At 39.2% G+C, this 20,808-nt stretch overlaps 1 protein-coding gene across 7 annotated transcripts in view; it reads left to right on the top strand.

Moving 5' to 3' along the window:
- The window catches only part of KLF12 (KLF transcription factor 12), a 236,561-nt gene that overhangs the window by 41,800 nt on the left and 173,953 nt on the right, over positions 1 to 20,808 (top strand). Inside the window, exon 1 of one of the 7 annotated variants that reach the window (XM_050331361.1) lies at positions 7,730 to 7,746. The exons of 5 other annotated variants lie outside the window; for them this stretch is intronic. The gene's annotated coding sequence lies outside the window, so the exon portion shown is untranslated. Of the gene's footprint in view, positions 1 to 7,729; positions 7,747 to 18,687; positions 18,706 to 20,808 lie in introns of those variants that run through there. One more of the 7 variants, XM_050331362.1, reaches the window with a different exon arrangement.

Here is a 20,808-nt window from a genome sequence, read left to right as displayed (position 1 = left end):
AGCAATTTAGCAACTTTCTTCAGCAAATATCCAAATGTGTGAAATGGCTGTGGGAAGGTGGGACTGCCTTTACCTTAAGTACATGAGTCATGCTGTCCCATGCTTCTCAGTGCCTTCTGGAAGAGTAAATCTATTATTCCTGGCTGGAAGGAGCTAATTTCAATCCCACTGACCCAGCAGGAGCAGCTGCTGATGGGTGTGTAGAGTGGTGCCAACCCCTTGTTGCTACTTTGGTTTAGCCTAGAAGAATAAAACGTTGTCAGCTCTTCTCAAGTGAATAATATTTGTTCTTTGTATGTGGGAACCACACATCTGGTACCTTGTAGGATTTGGGTTTAAGATCAGCCTCTTTTTGGGGCATTAGGAGTTTGCTGATTCTGTTCAGCTCTTAAAATTGTGGGTGAAGGCTTTGATGCTTCTGTGAGATGCTTCTCTCTTCCCATGCATAAAATCCCCATCATGGGCTTCTGAGTACTGGAGCTTAAGGATCAGATGCCTGTGAGCTTGGAGCTGTGGTGGGGAATGTGTGGACACTGTTTGCACTGGATCTGGTCTTCAGGTCTGTTTGTGTGTGCCAAATACTGCCCAGCTTTCACAAACTGAGTAACTGTGCCTTCCAAACATCAGAGTTTATGTTGTTCTGATATTAGAAGGTAGTTGAGATTACGAATAGCTAGCTGGTGGAAAAAAATCATTGGGACAAAGTCAAAATGAAGCAGTTTGATCTGTAGTTTGAAGGGTACTTCATTGCAAAAAGAGGGGGGAAGAAAAGAGAACGCTTTTAAAATAAAGCTGAGATAAGCACTGTCAGTGAAAGGACCTTAAAAAGGTTGCAGCCAGCAGTCATAAAGATAGGACATCTATGGAAGCGATTGTAGATATTGGTTTAACTTGAACTATCCATTTCTTTTTATATTGTTACAGTAAAGGTTTTTGATAATATTAAGTAGCTGAAAATCCATATTTCTTTTACCGTCCCTGGTTAAATATGTCCACTGGAAATCCCTGCTATTAGGGACTGATAAGTCTCAGCTGTAAAAATGTGTTCTGAGCAGAAACTTAGCATAGGATATCTCAACAAAAATAAAGTCACTTCAGCTATAAATTGCCTGCTGCATGTAGAAAACAAGTTAAGAGGACTGGAAAAGATACATTGTACTGTACTGCAAGGAAGTCAGCTATATTACGGAAGTGGCATATTGTCCAGAAAAGGGAGCTAATGGTCTGTATGACATGTCTATCTTGATACACCAATCTAAAGTGTCATCTTACATTATTTAAAAAGGTCATGCCATTAATGAAGAATGTAAAAAGTTTTGGAAAGCTTTTCAGTTATGCAGTAACAGCAGTTTGCATGTTCTCCCATTTGTTCACCAGATACAGTTTTGATGAGACAGACTTAGCAAACCCTGCACCTCGCTGTGCTAGAAGCAGTGGTCTCCATGTCCCCTTCTCCTTCCATTTGTAGTCCCTTCCCTGTGTTGGTTCCAGTTCTGATTTGGCCTCTGGGCAAGCAGATTCAGTTCAGTAATCCACGTGACAACTAATTATTTAAAAAAGTCGATTGTAGAGTTGCCCCTTTGGTGACCTTAGTTCTCCAAAACATTCAGATGAACATCAGAGGTGGTGAACCAAGAGTTGACGATGTCAGTTGAGAGAGGAGATGGGGAAAGCAAGAGCTGGTTTCACCGTGGTTTTAGATGTGTTCCTCTGTTGTGATGAATTGTGCTCTTTACCAAAAACATGACTGTCTTCTGGTAGAGTTGCTGCTCTGTTTTAAAACTGAGGATGCTGTGGCTGGGGTGTATAAAGGGTTTCCTAGGTGGTACAGCGTGAAAAACAGCTGCAGTTGGGGACTACCTTGTGCTAAGTCTGGATTATTCTTTAAAAGGACATTACACTCCTGCATGCAAGAAGCAAAAGAAATAATTAAATCATAGTTAGTTTCCTAAATTACAGCTTTCATCTATTAGATACATCTCAGTCTATGTCAAGGCCTTAAAACTTCCACTGCCACAGTCAAAACCTACTTTTGTGTAAATTGCATCACAGTAGTGATTTTAATCAGGGACCTGATGCTTGAAGACAGCGAGTAAACCTTTGCTGGGCTCTGAAATAGCCCATGTTCCCAACTTCAGTGGGTGTCCTGGGCACCTCACACAATTGAGGCAGCATGTTTGTGTATGAGAAGGAAACACTAGGTCTGTAGTATTACTGATTAATTATCTTGAAGGATTAATTACAAATTTGATACTAAAAATTTGACCTAGACCAACGTGTGTTTTTCCCTCTGCCTTGGGCTATATTTATGCAGTGTCGTTATAAAAGTGGCATAAAGGTTTTTTTCTCTGATTTTTCATTGAGAGCTAATATGTAAAACTGTGTTTGCTGTACCTCTGTTAATACTGTTATGACTTAGCAATATAATAATTAACTTGAATCGCTTGTGTTTTCCACTTCAAAATCCATGAGGGTGAAACTGGCTTTGTATTTTATGAGTAGTAGTGTAACTGCTATCCAGTGAATCTGGATTGTTAAACTGTTTTGGGCGACATGTGTTTATCCTCCCTCCTTCCATCCCTCCCCTGAAGAATGTGGGTTAAAAGTTAAAACATCTAAGTCTTGTGACTATATTTTGAGAAAGAGGATGCTTTGCTTTTGTGGTTGTGTTTTTTTTTTTTCTTCTTCCTTGACAGTATAGGGTTTTTTTCTGTTCTTCTCCAGAGCTGTATATTTTCATTAGTATGTGATTTGATCATTTAAAAAATAATACGATGTTTGTCTTTGCAATTACTGTTGCAAGGCACAGATGGCTGTGGTACGAGCAAGGCACAGATGGCTGTGGTACGAAGAACTGTATATTTGGCATGAACTGTGGGAATTTTTCTGGTTTTTTGCATTGAGCACCGCTGCCAGTTGTTTGGCTGCTGCTTGCATATACAGAAACATTGAATGCTGATTATCCATACCCTAGGTTTGGTTGCTTGCCTTTGGGCACCTGATTGCATAGTTCGTGGAGAACCATGCTGGTGAGCATCCATTGCTGAAGGCAGTGGCTGCTTTGGATAGATGCCCAAAGGTGCTGTGCATGTAGTGAGCTGGACCAAGGCAGAGCTCCTTTACTCTCCTCGAGATATTTCCCAAGGATAGATATGTCTCACAACCCGAAACCAAGCATGACCTTCATGATTTACGGTTGAAAAGCAGGCAAAATTTTCCACAGTCTGCTTCGTGTTGATTTGCTCTGGTTTTATATGAAGTCAGTTATACCATTGCAAAAAAAAAATTACAGATGTTGCTGAAAACCACTGTTTTAGTATGGTGTTCTTAAGGATTTTGGAACTGAGACGCAACCTGGGCACTGTTATCTTTCTAGAAGGGAGAAAGAATATCATCTGAGGCTGCACCAGTTTTGAAGGGAAAAGGAAACTGAATGCATCCTCCCAGTCCTCGGTACTGTGCGGAGTCTAACTTTAGCATCAAATTATAATAATAATTTTAGATTCCATATGTAATTCTGCTGATGCAATCTGTGGAGTCCTGGGTGATTAATATCATGTATGTGTCCTGGTGCTTTGATCACAGATGATGGGAAACTACAGAAATCTGTTCCTCCTTCTGCTTCATCATGTGATTTGTATTCTCTGTTAGTATATAAAAATCTGAAACTTGAAATTTCCTTTTGGCGTATATTTTATATCTCAGATGGATTATACATGCTTACATAAACATTCCATATGTGCATAGAAGAAAAAAACCCAAACTGGTGGAATTATGACTTAGCTTTTCACATCTTGAAGGTTTTCAAAGTCTTTGACAGAGCAGTTGATCCAAGCTACTGAAGTTCCCTAGATGTAGTCTAATAGCATGTTCTGGTCGTGGCTTATGATTTGGCACTCAAGTAATGCAGCTCTTTATTTTCAGCTGAAAACATACCATCACTTTTCTGGTGTCGGTATGAGCTGTGGCTATAGCTGTTGTTCCGCTAGTCGGCATCACAAGTATAGGAAACACGCGATGCCGTCACTGATTTAAAATACAATTTGTATTATGGAAAAGCTGACATATCAGTGAGATAAAAAATAAACAGTGAGAATTAACTATCTGATTTGTATTTCTGTGGTATAGTACTTAAATATAAAGCTGCTGTGTTTTTTACTTCTTCAGGGTGCCATGAGTATTTGGAGGTTTCAAAACATGTTATCAAATACATATAAATACATGATATATATTTTTACATACACACTTGTATGCATATTCGTGATTAGGTGTTCTGAAGAAAAATTGCATATCTTTTTAAGCAGCTTAAAAGGAAAGTGTAATTTGGAGGGTTTTTTTCTTTACAGTTTTAAGAATGCTAAAATTTGTGTTAAGTTCTGCTGAACTCTGGGTCTTAAAATTGTGTCACTGGAATGGGATTTTAATATACTCTCAAAAACTCTATTGCTAATGTCTTAATGGTTGGGGAAATCTTATACATAGAGGAAAAAAACCCTCAGAATGGTAAACTAACATAGGTTAGTTTATCACCTCTCTGGAGGTGATTCATTTGATCCAGTCCCTGCTCAAAGCAGGGCTGAATTCAGTGAGGGTATTCTGACCCTTAGGTAGTCAAGTGTTAACATCTCCAAGGATGGAGATTCAGTGACCCTTTTAGACAATCTGTTGCAGTTTTTGATGACCTTTATCATAAAAACTTTTTTCTTTTCTGGTTTCACTTGCTGCAGTTGTGATCTTTACCTTCTGTCCTGTTCTTCCCCACATCTAAGAGGAGTTAGGCTCTCTTGTCTTTACACTGTATTAAGGAGTTGCAGATACCACTAAGTTCCCTGCCAAGCCTTCTCTTCCTTAGGCTGAACAACTCCAACTCTCACAGACTGGCCACAAGTACCATGTGCTTCTGCCCTTGACCAGCTTGGTGACCTTGGTGACCTGACCTGTCTTATCTGTTGTGTTTGTCTGCCTTGTACTGGAAGGCACAGCACTGGGCCCAGTACTCCAGGTGTCTCACCAGTGCTGAGCAGACAAGAAGGATCACCTCCCTCAGCCTGATGGTGATGCTCTTCCTAATGTGGTCCAGAAGGCTGTTGGCCTTCTTTGCCACGACCCACACCCCATTTCTGGCTCAGGGTCAACTTTTCATCCACCCGGACCCCAGCTCCTTTTCTGCCAAGTTGCTTTTCAGCTCCTCAGACCCCAGTGTGTACTGGTGCTTGGGGTTATTCCTCCCTAACTGCAGGACCTGCCATTTGCATTTGCTGAATTTGACAGTGTTGCCGCCAAAACATTTCTCCAACTTGCTGATATCTCTCTGAATGGCAGCACTGCCCTTGAGCGTGCTCACTGCTCCCCCAGATTTTGTCACCTGCACACGTGCTGAAACTCTGTCCTGTCATATCAGTTTTAATGAAGCTGTTGTACAGTATTGGTATCTAGAAATTGACTGCTAGTAGGGCTTTGAGTAGCTGGTGAATATATTGTGAAGCCAGTGGTCTAACTGCTCTTTCAGCTGCTTTGTAGTCCAGTAGTTGGAGGTGAAGAACAGTTTATCTGGTGGATGTGATAAATCATAGGGTTTTTTTTTTGCTTTGCTCTAGATAACAATTTTAACCCTTCCTTTCCTAGACTGCTCATCTCTTATCTTATTTTTCTGGTTTTCTTTTTAAATGTAAAGTAATGTGAAATTTTGGTCATGCTGCTTTCTTGTACTTCTCCCCACATGCTGTTTGCAACTTTGGCAGGGTTTCCTGTTGGCGTGTGAAAGAAAACCCTAAGCTCAAGCTTGTTCACACAGGAAGGAATCGCTAAAAATGACAAAGCTGGTGCACTAGAGTGTAAGCAAGCAAGCAAAAATTCACAAATACACCTGTTTTAAAGTCAATAATAAGTGCACAAAAGAGCAGTCAGTTGCTGGAATCATCTGCTACTCCCCTGAAAAAATCTCATTAAAAATATTAGACTAACATAGAGAAGTTAACGAAGTAAAATAAATGTAAAATGTAGTTTTCTATTTGCTGTATTTTGCATAGCTGTTAGTCTTCCTAAAAGCAATATTGGGTAGAACCCTAGTTTTACACTCTAGGGTTTGATGATGTCTTCCATGGTGACAGTAAGTTTAGATGGTCCGTCCTATCGTTAATACTTTTACGTTTCCATTACTGAGGAGCAGAGAAAACACAAAAGCCGTAGGGTGAGTTGCAGTAAACATGTATTCAGTTTTCTTCTCTACTTCTCAGCTGCATTTGAGTCTTTCTTTTTTTTTCCTTCCTAATATTTCCTTTCCATTCCTGTTAGTCTGGCTTTGTCTTTCACAAGTGTGTATTTGTTACTGCTTTTAACAGCATTGCTGTCTTATGTGACTGTAACATGTAAGAGAAGACAATGAAAAGTTGCATAATTGCTCCATATCAGTGAGTGCTTATGATAATGGATTTATTAATATCCTTTTCAGACAGTGCATCCGTATGACACAGTGAAGCATTCTGTCTGACCATTACCCATTACAGTATATCTAAATAGCTAAGATCCTTATTGCCAAAACTATGTTAACATTGTATGATCAAATAATAATAATAATAATTTAAAAAAAAATTGTTTCCAAGGTCTTGTGTATGCAATAGAAAAAAATCCTGGTATTTGTGGTGACTCTTGAGGTGTTACTAATTGAATATAACCAAATCCCAAGAGATCAGAGGTATTTTTAAGTGTCTGTACATAGTAATAACAACTTCTGCACGTGGTTACCTTGAGAGTGTCTACATTTTCATGTGTCCTTTTACTGTACTAACAAGATTTTTGTTTTAGTTATGAGAATGGTATTATTTTGAGGGCATTCACCAATGTTCATTGCCACCATACAGCCTATATACAGATTTACACTTATAAATTTACATTATATCCTCACATACCTTGAGTTGAGATGCATTAAAATAGAAAAAATACATATACATGGACCAAGTACTGATTTTTATATTTCACTAGGGATCACAACCAATTAGATCATCAGCTCCACAGACTTTGTAATGACCTAGATGTGCCAGTATGAGAGTTCAGTGGTATCTGGAAACTTCATCTGACTAAGGTTAGCAATAGCCTTGCCTCTCTGAGAAAATAAATTTAGCCAGGGGAACAAGGACTTCTGCATGAAGGAGCTGCCTTTTGTCACTCCTGTTCTGGGGGGGGGCATGTGTACAAAGTCAATTTTAAAGAAGCTGGAGGAATGAGTGCTCCAATGAGAATTCTGTATGGACTTTTTTTTCAATGTAAAAGACTACTGTATTATCTTGTACTGAGGAATTAAAATGTATTTCTTAGCTTCTCTCTTGTTCTTGAATGCTAAAACTTTATTATAATAATTCATACTGCTTTTCATCTTTAAATAATTTTGCAGACATCATCTGTGATAGTTGATCTGAAAAACATCCTTAAAAGGCAGAGAATGTATTGTAATTAGTCATATTTTGTGGAGGGTTTAATCGTAATTTTCTGTTGAAAAATGTTTACTTTATAGATGTTTTTAGGAACAATTGAAGTAAGTATCAGAGTTCTGGCATGCTCCCAGCCTGCATAAACTGGCTATTTTTGTTCTTTTTGTGGTCCTGGTGGTAAGTTAAAGCAGATGTTTTGTCTTCAGAGTGACTCAGGATGAATCTTGATGCTACAGACAGTTTTTCTTTGCAGGTCCAGTGATTCTCTTCTTGAAGCCTGTGTATAATGGATATAATCAAGATGGAATGATTTTTTGAGGTAATCACAGTGGTGCGAATTGCTGGGGAGAGACTAGATGATCTCTTGAGGTTTCCTCTATCCTAGTTTTCACAATTTGTGTGAATTTTCCATTGATGGCTCTTTAGGTGGCAACAGAGAAAATGAAACTGAAAGCAGGGAAGGGGACACCACTGGCAGGAATGTAGGAAAAGGACATGCTCTCCTATCTACATCACCCACTGCTGCTAAATTCTTTCAGTTTGAGAACAGCTTAGGAAATGCCATGGTCTTTTGGGGTAATGCCTCCCGGGTGGTGGCAGCTTCAGCTCAAGCTAATGTTGACCAGGTGCTTGCAGCTTAGTTTAATTTGATGTTAATGCCCCTCGATTCTATGGAAGAGGTGTTTTGTCTTGGTCTAGTTTGGGAGACAGGGCAGCAGGAAGCTGAGCCCCAGAGAGGCAGAACTTGACACAGCCAATTGTCTTTGTAGCCCTCAAGAGGAGGGGAGGGCATGTTACGACTGTCTGTTCAGCTTACTATCTTGAGAATTTATTCTCCTTCTCTTCTGAATCTGGAAACCGTGATAATCTGAGAGTACTGGGTGCAAAGTATGAAAAAACTCAGAAGATGCACAGGCACTGCTGTCACCCCTTCTGGCACACTAGTCCTCAGGAGGCTTCTCAGGAGCATCTTCTGTGAGACTTCTGCATCGCTGGTGTAGCCCAGAGGTGTTTGTTTTGAAGGCATTTACACAGTAGTAAGAAGATGTTTGTGAATATCATCCCTGGGTATTAATACAAATGTGCTTCTGTATTTAGATAATATATTCCTCCTGAACTCATTCAGTATAGTGTTTTCTTGTGGACTCTTTTCAAATGCTGATAAGAAAAACAACACTGAAGAAAATACAGCATTATATCTTTCAGTACATGTTTGAAAGAGCTTACTTTGTGTTTGCTGACATACTGCAGGTTCAGTGACTGCATATTTCCAGTTAAGCTTGTGGCTCTTTGGTGAATTTGCTTGTTAGGAAGCCAGACCTCTGTGCTTTTCATTTTGAAATGGTACTGACTTGTTCTAATCCTTCTCCGCTTGTCAAAGCCCTTTTAACTGCTGGCCCCATTCCATGAGATTTTTTCCATACAAGGGGATGACTTAACCATATTTGATGCCCTTAAGATTAGAGGCCTGTCGAGATTTCTTGACTGCCTGACACTTGTATTTTAGCGTGCCTGCTGTGCGCAGCAGGACGTGGAAGCAGACAGGCGGATGGATCACCAGACCGATCTCACGTTATCATCACTTGGTCAGTTGGTAAAAGAAAGAGAGATGAGAAAAGTGGACTTCCTCCATGTGTCAGTTGGAAAATGCAGCTGGAAAAGCAAAATAATCTGACTGTAATGCACAAGCAGGACTAAGAATAAAAGTGATAGAGCTGATGGAAATGGGCCTTAAATGCAAGAAGCCTACCCTCGTTAGGCCTCCCCAGCTGTAAACGTTTGGTTGGGTACCAGGGCCTGATGGGCTGGGGAGGGGAAATAAATACACCTGTGCTGAATATGACCCTCCTGGGAGCACTTTGGGTTTTAACCCTTTGATATGCATTCCGTGTATGGCTTTGTACAAGTATCTGCATGCGTTTTTTAAATTTACTTACTTTGTTTCTGAAACTAAGCCATGGAGGATCTAGTAGAGCAGACATTGTTTTCACTTCTGTATTTCTTATGTATCAACTTCAGAGCTGTAACACTGATTTTTGTTCTGTTCTTTTTAAACTGTAAATGTATACTGAGAGGACTTTTATTTTCAGTGATTGACTTTTTTATTATCTATAAAACTTCATCTGTGTATCTAAAATTTTTGATTTTTATTTTTATTGACTTCTGCTGTTTTTTCCCATGTACATTGTAATTGGTTTCATTTCCTTCTCCTTACCCCAAGAGGCTAATGTTTATTTTGCTTTTCTAATTCATTGCTTTATGAAAATCAAGTTATAACCTGCTTCATGTAATAGGGTGAATTACAGTTAATTAAAAATAGATATTTGTAACAGGCATTTTAAAAAAATCTTAATTGTGATAACTCCTATTGAGTTGCATCCTGTAGAGTTATCATTAGGATGATGACATTGGCCTGGTTTTTTTTGTTTGTTTTTGCATTCGTGGAAGTGTGAGTTGTTTGCAGTATTCCTTATGTTTATGATGAAGACTGTTGCAGCTACCTCTGCTTTTAATAAAAGTGTTTTCAGAATGTCTTAATATTGCAACATGCAGGGATATTTGCTGTTTGCCTCTGGACTGCTGTCAGTACTTTGGTTTTGTGTGGTGATGTTACTAACTGAAGTTTGCTCCTGTGGTGATGCTGTTATAATTGCACCTTTTTAATAGGAGAGCACCATGTGCGACAAGTTCTGTTTTGATGGTGTCTTGGAGAAGGTAGCACCAGCCACTTCTGCTGCTAACAGTGAATTCAGGATATTGATAACTCAAAACATGTAGACCAGAGAATATTTGTATCTAATGAGTAATCAGGAGTACAACTCTTGATATAGAAGAAATAATTAGCTTTTGTATTGAAATAAAATAAACAGAAAAACAACAAAACCCCCCACACAAACAAAAAAGCAAACCAACCAACCAACCAAAAACCCAACAAACAACAAAACATCAAACCACCTTGAAATCTTTCATAGTGGTGGATTAAACAGCAAGATGGAGTCAAGATTTGTCTTTCTACTAGAAGTAGAGGCAGTTTCAGTGAAACTGAGAGGGTTGTTGTTGGAAGAGTGCCACTGGATGAGTGGTGTGCTCAAAAAGGAAACTCAGGGAAGGGGACTGAAGGGAGTGCTGTGGTAAGAGGAGTGATGAGGATGGGTGGGACAAGTCACAGAGGAGTGTTGGGTTCTCAAACTCTACGTGGTTTTGTTTCAGATTATAATTCTAAACTCTTTTAAAACCACTGAATTAAGGCAATGGAATGTGAGATTGCTCACTCCATGGGGTGAGAAGAGGGTGGTCTGGTTAACAGCCTCACACCCCTGAAGTCTGTGGCTGAAGGTGCCAGTTGTGGCACTAGTGCAGGGATGTGCATGGGGGAAACTGCTGGAGAGGCTGCCAGCTCACCTACCAGAAGTCTGTCCTGGAAATGAGGGATGTGAAAAGGGAGGTCCAGTGGTCAAGAGGGTAGCATTTCCATGCCTAGACCAGATGTCAGGGATAGCAGGGACTGGTAGTGGCTCTGTCTCAAGGATCACTCTAGGGATCATGAACCTGAGAGATGGGAGGTCACTTGAAGCTTGAGATTTGGATAACTGCAATCTTTTCTGTGTTGGTTAACATGGAAAGAAGAAACTGTGTCACCAAAGGAAGCAGTTGGTAGGAAAAGTTGGGGGAACTTCATGATGTTGATGATAGACGATGGGCAGCTGCTCAAAAATACCAGGTAAGTGTATTCCTGGCATTAAGCTGAAGATAAGTATAGCCCCAGGTGTATCTTCAGCTAATGTGTGTCTCGTATTGCTAGTTAAACCTCTTTGTTAAGCATTTAAAGTTATGTACTGTGTCAGGTGTTTCCTGCAAATCAAAAAAATTATCAAAGGGAATTAATAGAAAAACAAAAGCTTTGATTGTTGAGGAGCTGTTGAATCCTCAGAAGTGGTGAGTCTAGTTGTTCGTGTGACGCATGGTGCTCTTAGCCAGGACAGTTTGTATGGGTTATGGTTTGTGGTGGTCAGGGAAGGATGGTTTTGTGTGTCTTGGGTAGAAGTCATTGAGGCTAGCTTAATTCAAAACAGCATCCATACTGTCACATTGTTTTTGCTACACCTGGAATATTGACCAGGGGTGGGGGAGAAAAAGTTTCTCCTCAGTGGTAATTACCTCTGGTATTCAAGTCTCTTGTTGTTGTTAAATTATTGATTAATGGCATCTATCAATTTATTGTTACACCCTCTTCCCTGAAAGATAATTAAATACAATGAGTTCAATTGCTAGCTTGTAATGGGAATGGTGGAAATATAAATTTGGGGTTGGTTTGTTTCACTGGGGTGACACAGTGTACAGGATCATCTGTCTGGCCCAGTTGGGTGAAAATTCTTGCTCTTTACAATTTTGAGTTCCTCCATGAAATGCAGAACTTTGTAGTGGTTTTGTCTCTTGTTTAATAAACCAAGCAATTTGACTTCCTTGCCATCCTCAATTTCTGAATTTTGTAATAATTATTTTATGGTGGTGTCCATGTAACTGATGAGCTTTGGTATACAGGAAGCTTAGCTTGGATGGTGTTGCTAATTTCTGCTTGACAATAGTGTTTAACCAGTTCAGGTTACTTTTCTGTTTTTACTTTTTTTCGCCCAGCTTGTGTAAAAATGGGACGCTTTTCGAAGTCCACCTGGCTCCATTGAAAATGATGGATTCTTAAGTCATAGAATTTAGAGGATTTGATCAGGAGAACAAAGGAACCCAAGAGTTGTTTAAAAAACCAGAGCTCTTAAAACTCGTAGTACCCTTCACTTTGCAGACAACTAAGTACTGTTTTATTTAAAATACCTCTTGGTCAAAAGGAGTTGATGGACTGGCTGCGGTGACAGTGACTCAGGCCCTTACATGGCCTCTTTCTCTCCTTTAGCTACAGAGCCATGAAGGGCAGCTAGCGCAGGTGTAGGTAGCTGTCAGTAGGTGAGATGAACCCGCCAGCTGGCAAGAACTTCAGCAGATAAAGTTGCTCTTCAGGTCATGGTTTCTGGGCTGTGAATGTGAATAATTGCCGAGCCACGGTTAACGTGGCGGTTTGTCCGCGTTGGTCTGCAGAATGAAATGGCACTGGCTTACTGCATGCAGATGGTGAGTCCTGCAGGCTGCTGCAGTCATCTCAGTAGGAGACTGGAAAGTACAAATTACCTTTTGAAATCAGACTACTTTTAGTTTTTGCAGTTCAGTATGTAGTCAGATTTGCAGATTAATCCCCCCTTGGAATATTGTGTGAAATAATACATTGAATTATTCTGCAACCATCTTCGTCCCCAAAAAAAGTCTAAGTGGTGGGGGGAACTGTCAGAAGGGGAGAAACAAATGTATTTCTTTCTGAGCAAGGACAGGAAAATAACCAGACAAGCTGAGTTTCCTGTTAAAAATATGAGAGCTATTAGAACAAGGAAAGAAATAATGAGACCTAGGGAGGGTGATGGAATATGACCAAGTATGTTTTGGGTGGATCTCCAAACACATGTACCACTTCCCAAGGTTACTCATGACTTGTACTGAGCTTTACCATGTATTTTGAAGCTTGAAATGCTGGGATGGAGAGTTTTCAGTGGAAATTCTCCAGGAACAGTACTGGGGTAAATTTTACTCTCCTTGTTCCTCTGAAAGGCATCATGAGCCTGAGTACAGTACAGCGACTTTCTCTGGATTTCAAATTACTAAAAGATTTGTAGCTGCTGAGTCTGGTAGTGAAGTTATTTCAAGCTGGTCAGTGCCTAATGGGAATGTTGTATTGACAGATTTGGGATTTCTCCCTTTTCTGAGCCTTTTACCTACAGTATGCGTAGGTATAGTTATTAATAATAATACCAGTCTGCACTTTCAAGAAAGGATAGGCTAGAGGAAGAGATGTTAAAAATTATTAATTGAAAGACTTGTGGTCAATTGATAAATTTAAGAGTGTACCTTGCCGTTAATATAGACACTCATCACCCAACGTTTGTGGGATGCCAGCCAAATAGGCTCCTTAGACTGATTAATAGCATCACTGATACCATGTTGTACTCCTCTTTTAGAGCCTGAATATGTACCTACACATTCACATGGATAGCTACTATGCTGTTTTCTTGAAAAAACCCATTTTATTGGTATGTTTCTAATAGAAAGCAAAAGAAGGGGTCCAAATTACCATGAATGGAATTTGCTGTGGGTTGTGCAAAGGCAGGAGTAGGGGCTGAACATTACTATCCACTATGTAGAACACGGTGCATTCAGCTTGTAACTTTCTTTTTTCTTGGAAGGATAAATCTGAGCCTATAAAATAGGATGGTTGGGTTTCTTCAGTGTATACCGTAACTTGGAACAGCATTTGCTTGGTTTTGTTTGCCCATTTTTACCAATTTTGGTGTAAATTGTGGAAGCCTGTCTTCTCATAGAGGCTGTACCTATGCTAGATAGAGAGGTCAATGACCATGTCATGCTTATTGTCACCTCTGTTTTGGAGGAGCAAAATAGGTTTGTTTGAGCAGTTTGGGTTTTTGCTAACTTGCCTTGTGTTGATTGACACAGTGAGCTGGGATCTGTACATATGGGCACTTCTGGGTGCCATCTCCAGGCTGAGGCTTGGTGAAGCAAGATGTTGGTTCTTGCTGCCTGTGCCAGCTGCAGGGGCATCAACACTGATATTAAAACCACCTCCCGGTGGTGTATATACTTACAGCTTGGTTAACTACTTCTGCTGCTTGTGGGAATGATTTTGTTCCATCTTTTAAAGGAAGTTTGATGGGCACAACTTCTGTTTTTGTTTATTCTTTAAGTGGTTTTGCTGTGGAAGTTGGCACAGAGCACTTGACACTGTGGTAAAGGGAGAGCTACATGTTATTTTGTCCACAGTGGGATGGTGGTTAGTGCTTTTCTCTGACTTTTTTACAACAATTTGTCCAGTCTAAAAGCAGAAAACATGCCAGGGTTTATATAAGCTACCAGATATAAACAGTGTTACGTTTTTTCTTCCTGCTCTGATTTTTCCATTGTCCTGGTGTTCCCTCTGAAGGCAACTATGAGGAGACTTTTCTAAGCCATATAAGTGTAGCATTAATCAGACATTTATGTGTTTCAGACATTCTTGCAGACTAAACCAATGTAGGAGTGCTCACTACAGGTGGGTGAACCAAGAGCAGATTTTGACACAAGTGTCCAGTGAAGTGCTCATTCCTTTGGACTTCATAGCATGAGGCCTTAGGTGTTCATCCACCCTCCCTTACATCAGGTAGTCTGGAGGTTGCCATCACGCAGAGAAACATCAGATGCACAGTCCACATAGAAATCGATGCTCCACTGACTATTCCTAAAGAAACTCGTTCTTAAGCTCTCGTTATTTCATTTATAAAATTGCATACTAGTGGGGGGGTTTACTTGTTCTTCTGGTAGTCTCTGGGATTCAGCAGACTCTTAACAGAAAATGAAAACTCTTGTTTTATTTTTGAATGGTTTAGAATGTAAAATATTATATTACAACTTTGAGAGGAGAGAGTAAATACTGCTGCCTGTACCACAAGTAGAGCTGGCTCGATTGTGGACTAAACATAAACCTTTTTTGAGTAAAGGCATTAAACTAGTAGGGAGGAGTGGGTGATAGCATTTGATAATGTTAATCCATATTGTCAGGGGAAAAATAAGAGTAGGAAACCTATACAGTTAAGTCTTTTTCTGTACAACACCTGTAGTGACATTCTAGTCTCCAGATGGAAGATCTACTGGAGAGGTTGGTCTTTATCCCTTTCCCCACTCTGGTGATATGGGAGACTCATTGGCAAGTCTCTTCCCTCTTATCCTACTTGAAGCACAAGCAGTTTTCCTGTGAGGTTACCTTACACTTCACTCTTAGTACGTTTATCACATTTGTTTTGTCTGAAGTGTAAACAAAATGTAGAAAAACAACATGCATAATCCCAACCTGCAATTAGAAATAACTAGTTTTAAATACTACTGGTTTACAATTTCTTTCAGATGTTCTTAAACCCCTGTGAGTATGAATCTTGGATAATCATTATCTGGAGAGTAATAGACACTGTTTGCTGAAGAAGGTCAGGGAAGAAATAAAGTCTGAAGGGGAAAAGATGACTTTTTTTAGTTGGAGTTCTTTATGGGTTCAGAAACATAGGTACATTTAACAGAAAAGCCTGTGTTTTGAATAATACATTAGAAAGTATGCTTTCAGCAGATTATTTCAGACTTTTATTTACTAAAAATTAATTCACCAAAAATTTGTGACTGTGTAAGTGCATGTTTTTATATTAATATTTACATAAATGTATATATGTGTGTGTATATATTAAAGTTATAATTCTTGTAACAGCAAAAGGCTTAGTGAGTCCTTTGACTTTGTGCAGGCTGGTAAATTGTAACTCTAATGTGTGAGTTTGAATAGTGTGCGAGAAGGTGCTGTGTGTGTGCACTGTAACATGAACATTTCCATATGTCAGAGAAACTGTCCAAAGTGAAGTTTGACTGTGCTTATCATTATTTGTTTTATTTGGATCTAATGAAAAACAATGTCATTCTGTTTAAGTTAGAATTGTGAAGGGAGTGTCAAGCTTTCAGAGCTATCCATTCAGACAACTGAGTGTCAAAGCTTACTACTTCTAGAATAACAAGTCAAGAAGGATGCGGTGATTTGCTGTGTTTTCCTCTGCTCCCTGCAATTCATTGCACTCTTCTAGACTGACCACAGATTTATTACCTAGATCCAGTCATTTAAGGACTCCACTACTTCTTCAGAGTTTAATTGCCCTTTTCTAACTTTACAATGCATCATTGTGCACAGACACTTTCTAATTTCATTTGTACATTGTATGTTGATGCAGTTGCAGTGTTTTTTAAGTATTACTGAAAGACATCATCTTTCTCTGAAACTTTATATGATATTCTTGTCAAACCAGACTCTTAAGTTGTAGGGAAAACAAACTGTTTTTGGAATTCATCTTGAAGACTCAGAAGGTCTGGGACTTATCCTTGAAACTGTTCAGTTAAGAGTAATTCATTAATGTCAAATGAAAGACCCTGTAAAGAATAATGTTTATTCCTCTAATCCTTTACTGTAGAACTGTGTAAGCACTTCTTGAAAGTTTAGTCATGGAGTAAACCTTCTAAAGTGAGGAGGAACATGTAGTGAAGGTTGCCTGTTTGATTAATGAATTGCTCATCTGCATTTGGCCAACTGCGTGCTTTTTTCTATGGAAACCTGTTGTCAGAGTATAATGGTTTAAGGGAAAAAACGCAAACAACAGAACAAAACCACCGCTACATGGTCAGGTGAGCCAAGGGTACGTTTTCTTGTGCTGCTGTGATCCCAGTGGCACTGAGATCATTCTGGTTAGGCGTAAATGTATTGGAGATATGATGCCAAAAGGCTCAGCTGAAATTGAGGTACGTATTCAGGAGGAGCTGCATCACTCCCAACCCAGACTTCAGCCTCCCCATCTTAGCTGCCCTAGTGACTGAACAGAGCTGCTGTTTCTTACCTTGAATCATGATGTACTTTAGTACGTGTGTCTCCTTTGTCTATGCTAGATGTCATTTTTTGTGGGAGTCTGGATAAATATTTCAATCTGTAGGAGTTCAGGAGAGCTAGGTATCACCTAGCAACGAGCATCCCACTCTCTGCCTCCTGCTTCTCTTTACTTTTGTTAAAATATCTGAAAACCAGGAGTTGAAGCATTAAGTTAATTTTCTGATATATTTTGAGCACTTCAAGTAATTTTGTTATGATGTTACAGCCGAGCAAGAAAGATGTTGGTGAGGGGCTGGCCTCTTGAAGCAAGTAACTGCCTTGTCTGAACAGTAACCGCAGTCAAAGACTAGAAAAAATTTTAGCTGGTGACAGAAGAACCCTTATGATTGCAGTTGTTCAGTGAATGACAGAATGCATAGTGAGTGATCCTTTGGTCCTGTGAGGTCTATAAAATATGTAGCAGTTACGTTTAACCTAAACTGAATGTGTTTTAGACTGTATTACCTGGTTCGTCTTGCAGCTTGTGAGGGCTGCTGGTGGGACAGACTTATGTTGGAATTTAAAATTTTTAAACTTTTTTTACAGACAACTTTGTGGCAAAGTGCATTAGCTAGTTTCAGTTACAGTATTACATGGCAGTCAGTTTTCAAAGATCCTGGGGAGTAGACCCAGGTCTGGAAAGGTAGGCACTTTAAGTACAGTTTGGCATATGCTAATTCAGTGCAGTTCTGCACTGAATTTCAGCATCTCCTGTACCTTATCAATTTTAAATGTCAAGGACTGTTGTGGATCTGTAGCTAGTGGTTCATGAATATTTTATCTGTAGCTTCTGCAGAATGTCCACTCTATAGAGTTTACAGATTTCCTGGCAAAAATCAGCAACTTGGAGAAAAAGGACAAGTATGTGTCTACTATTATTATAAATAAGGTAGCTTTCCTCAACACTGGGTTGAGAATATCCTGTGTTCCATCGTCTCTGAATGGTGCTGAAACTGTGCTTTCAGTGATCCTGCCTTTCCTGGTGGTCAGGGTGGTCTTTGTGAGTCTGGGAAAAGCCATGCTTTGTCTTCAGGAAAGTTTGGTGTGACTCAGGGCCTTTGAAAGGGATTGCAGAAGTCAAAATGCAGATTTAAGGGCTTTCAAGGAGAAAAGTGCATACTTTAAAAGTAAAATAAATGATGTAAGAAGGTGACTAAGAAACACTGTTATGCTCAAATAAGGGGTTTGTTTTGTAGAGGTAAAAGTTAATAAATCCTGATTCAGCAAATGACTTTAACTTTGGAAATGAGTTGGTCTTTTCCAAATGTATGTTCTCATATCTATCTGAATTAGAAAAGGGTAAAAATAGCACAAGGATTAATTCATAACTATATTAACTTGAATTACTTTAAAATTATCAGTATGTAAAAGAGAAGTGAAAGTGATACCAGTGTAGACTTGTTTTTTAAATGAGCTAATACGGGTTTATATGTTCAGAAATGTTCCGTTTGTAGAGATATGGGTAACTACGCACATAGGAGCCTCTATTTTTCTAGAAATGTGCTCAGCATGACTGTCTCAAAACTTTTCGTATATGGTCCATAAGTCTTGCTCAGCTCTGCCAGTGGATGGGCATGCTGGTGAGGGTGGGACTCCCAGGACATTTAGTCTGAATAAGACAGGTTTTCAAAATGGACTAGGTGTTGAAATTTATTTGGTTTTCTCTTGCTCTAGGAGAAGGAGTCTAATGTTTGGTGGCATTCATAAGCTTTATAAACTGCTGGGGTCTGAAAACACTGTTTTAAGGTAATGGTTAGTCTTTGGCTGGCAGTGGACGTAATTCTGTGTTTGCTACTTAAATTTCAGTCTTTTGGTTGAGACTGGTGATTTGTTAGACACTTTGTTCAGTGATTATTAAAGACCCTTTTTGACCTAAAGATTTTAAATCGGCAATATTGTCTAGTTGTTCCACTGCGTAGATTTTCTTCTAGTATAAAACCTGCTTGATGCAAAGAGAAAGTGCTTCTATTTGTACTTTCAATGTCTGCATTCATATTTGTGGTATAGGAACTGAGTTTTCACAGTAAGATACTGAAAACCAAAGTCCAAAGCAGCTTTCATGGTGGTGACACACATGACAGAATGGATGCACTAGATCTGTAAGGATGGATGGTCCTATTTTTCATATGCATTTCAAAGTCCTTTCATCTGAAGTTGAAGCTTTTCCACTCTTCTAAAAATCAGGCCACAGATTTGCAAAATTACTAGTTAAACATAATTTTCAGATGAACAATTTGCTCTTAAACTTAGGCTCTTCTAGCCTCACAGCCCTTCTGGAGAGGTGAATGCCCTATGGTGCAAGGATTTTGGAAATTCAGTGCTAATTTATGCAGACCTGAAGAGAGGAAATAAGAAAACCCAATTGCTTGTCATTGCTATCGAAGTAGCTTTACCATGAGGAGGTGTGTTGGCCATGATTTAATAATTCAAAACCAGCTACAGCTGTGGCTGGTTAGATAGTGGTTTGTTAGCAGTTCTGAAACACACACCCATGTTTGCTGTGTCACCATAGCCACTGTAACATAATAGGACTCCAGCGGTGGTGTGTAACTTGAAGCTAAGTTGTGTTGGAGGAGTATGTGTGTCTGTGTGCATGGAGAGAGGAGTAATGATGAGAAAACCCGGAGAACTGGAAACAATTACAGGTCAAACTCTGTGTTCCTCTCACAGAGGCTCCATGAAGCTTTTGGATACATTACATTTAGTTTAAAAAAACCTTGATGACTAAGTAATTTCCTGTTCAGGTTAGTTGACCACATCATAAAAGTTGAGGATGTGGAAAATCTGGTCCAGTTGTCCCATTTTTGGACATGAGCAAAGAGCAGCTAGAAACTCAAGGGTTGTTCTTTAATTAAAAACAAATTAAAAGAGAAAACCCTGATGATAATAATGAAGATCTGTTTCATGAAATGAAAATTTTGAATCCAAGTACTGCCAAGAGAGATGAAATAACAAAAGGGAAGGACAGTCTACAAGATGCAGGAGAGACAGGGCAAATGGTCTATATCAGTTAGCATGCTCTCAGCCTCTCTTAGTTAAATTTGGTTAGGTCAGTGTTTATGGTGGTTTTACAGCCTTCTGTGATTCATACAAATATTTGGAATTTACTTTTTTCTATTAAATGTAATATTTTCTTAGAAATAAAATTTAAGTGTGTGGTGTTAGTATGATAGTAGCACAGTGTATGAATGGACTATTTTTATGATCTTACGAAAGCTTCTTGTCTTGTTTTCAGTGTAAAAGTTTGTGTAGTGTTTGGAAACCTGTCATGTTGTCATATATACAACAGTAATGAAATACTAAAATGTGGTTTAAAATCAGGCAGGTGATGCTCTACTGCTGTTTGAAGGATGACCTTATTTTGAGTGGTATAAAAATAACAGCAGATTGTTTATAATAACTCTGACAGCAGATTTAGATTCTTGACTTCACACCATTTCCATTATTAAAAGAGACATATGTAAGTAGCATTTGCTTCCAGATACATGCACATATTCTGGTAAGAGGTTTAAGGGCATACTGTCTATTATTTAAATTTTTGACTTCTGAAGCTCTCACCACCCCACCCCCCCGCAAACCCCAAGGCTTTTAAAAAAATTTGGACTAATGGATGTGTATATTTTCTTAAACCTGAAGGAGCCTCCCAAAACTATAATATAGTATTTAAATCTCTATATGCTTTTTCTTTTATAGATTAATATAAAATCATGGAATGGTTTGAGTTGGAAGGTACCTTTAAGATCATTTAGTTCCAACCTCCCTGCCATGGACAGGGATGTCACCTATTAGGTCAGGTTGCTCAGATCTCCATCCAACCTGACCTTGAACACTTCAGGGAGGGGTCATCCA

Source organism: Myiozetetes cayanensis, unplaced genomic scaffold, assembly GCF_022539395.1.
Source record: "Myiozetetes cayanensis isolate MyiCay16 unplaced genomic scaffold, myiCay2020 scf5-8, whole genome shotgun sequence".
Taxonomy (NCBI): domain Eukaryota; kingdom Metazoa; phylum Chordata; class Aves; order Passeriformes; family Tyrannidae; genus Myiozetetes; species Myiozetetes cayanensis.
Note: the sequence above shows the minus strand (reverse complement) of the source record. Positions and strands in the feature narration are given on the sequence as shown.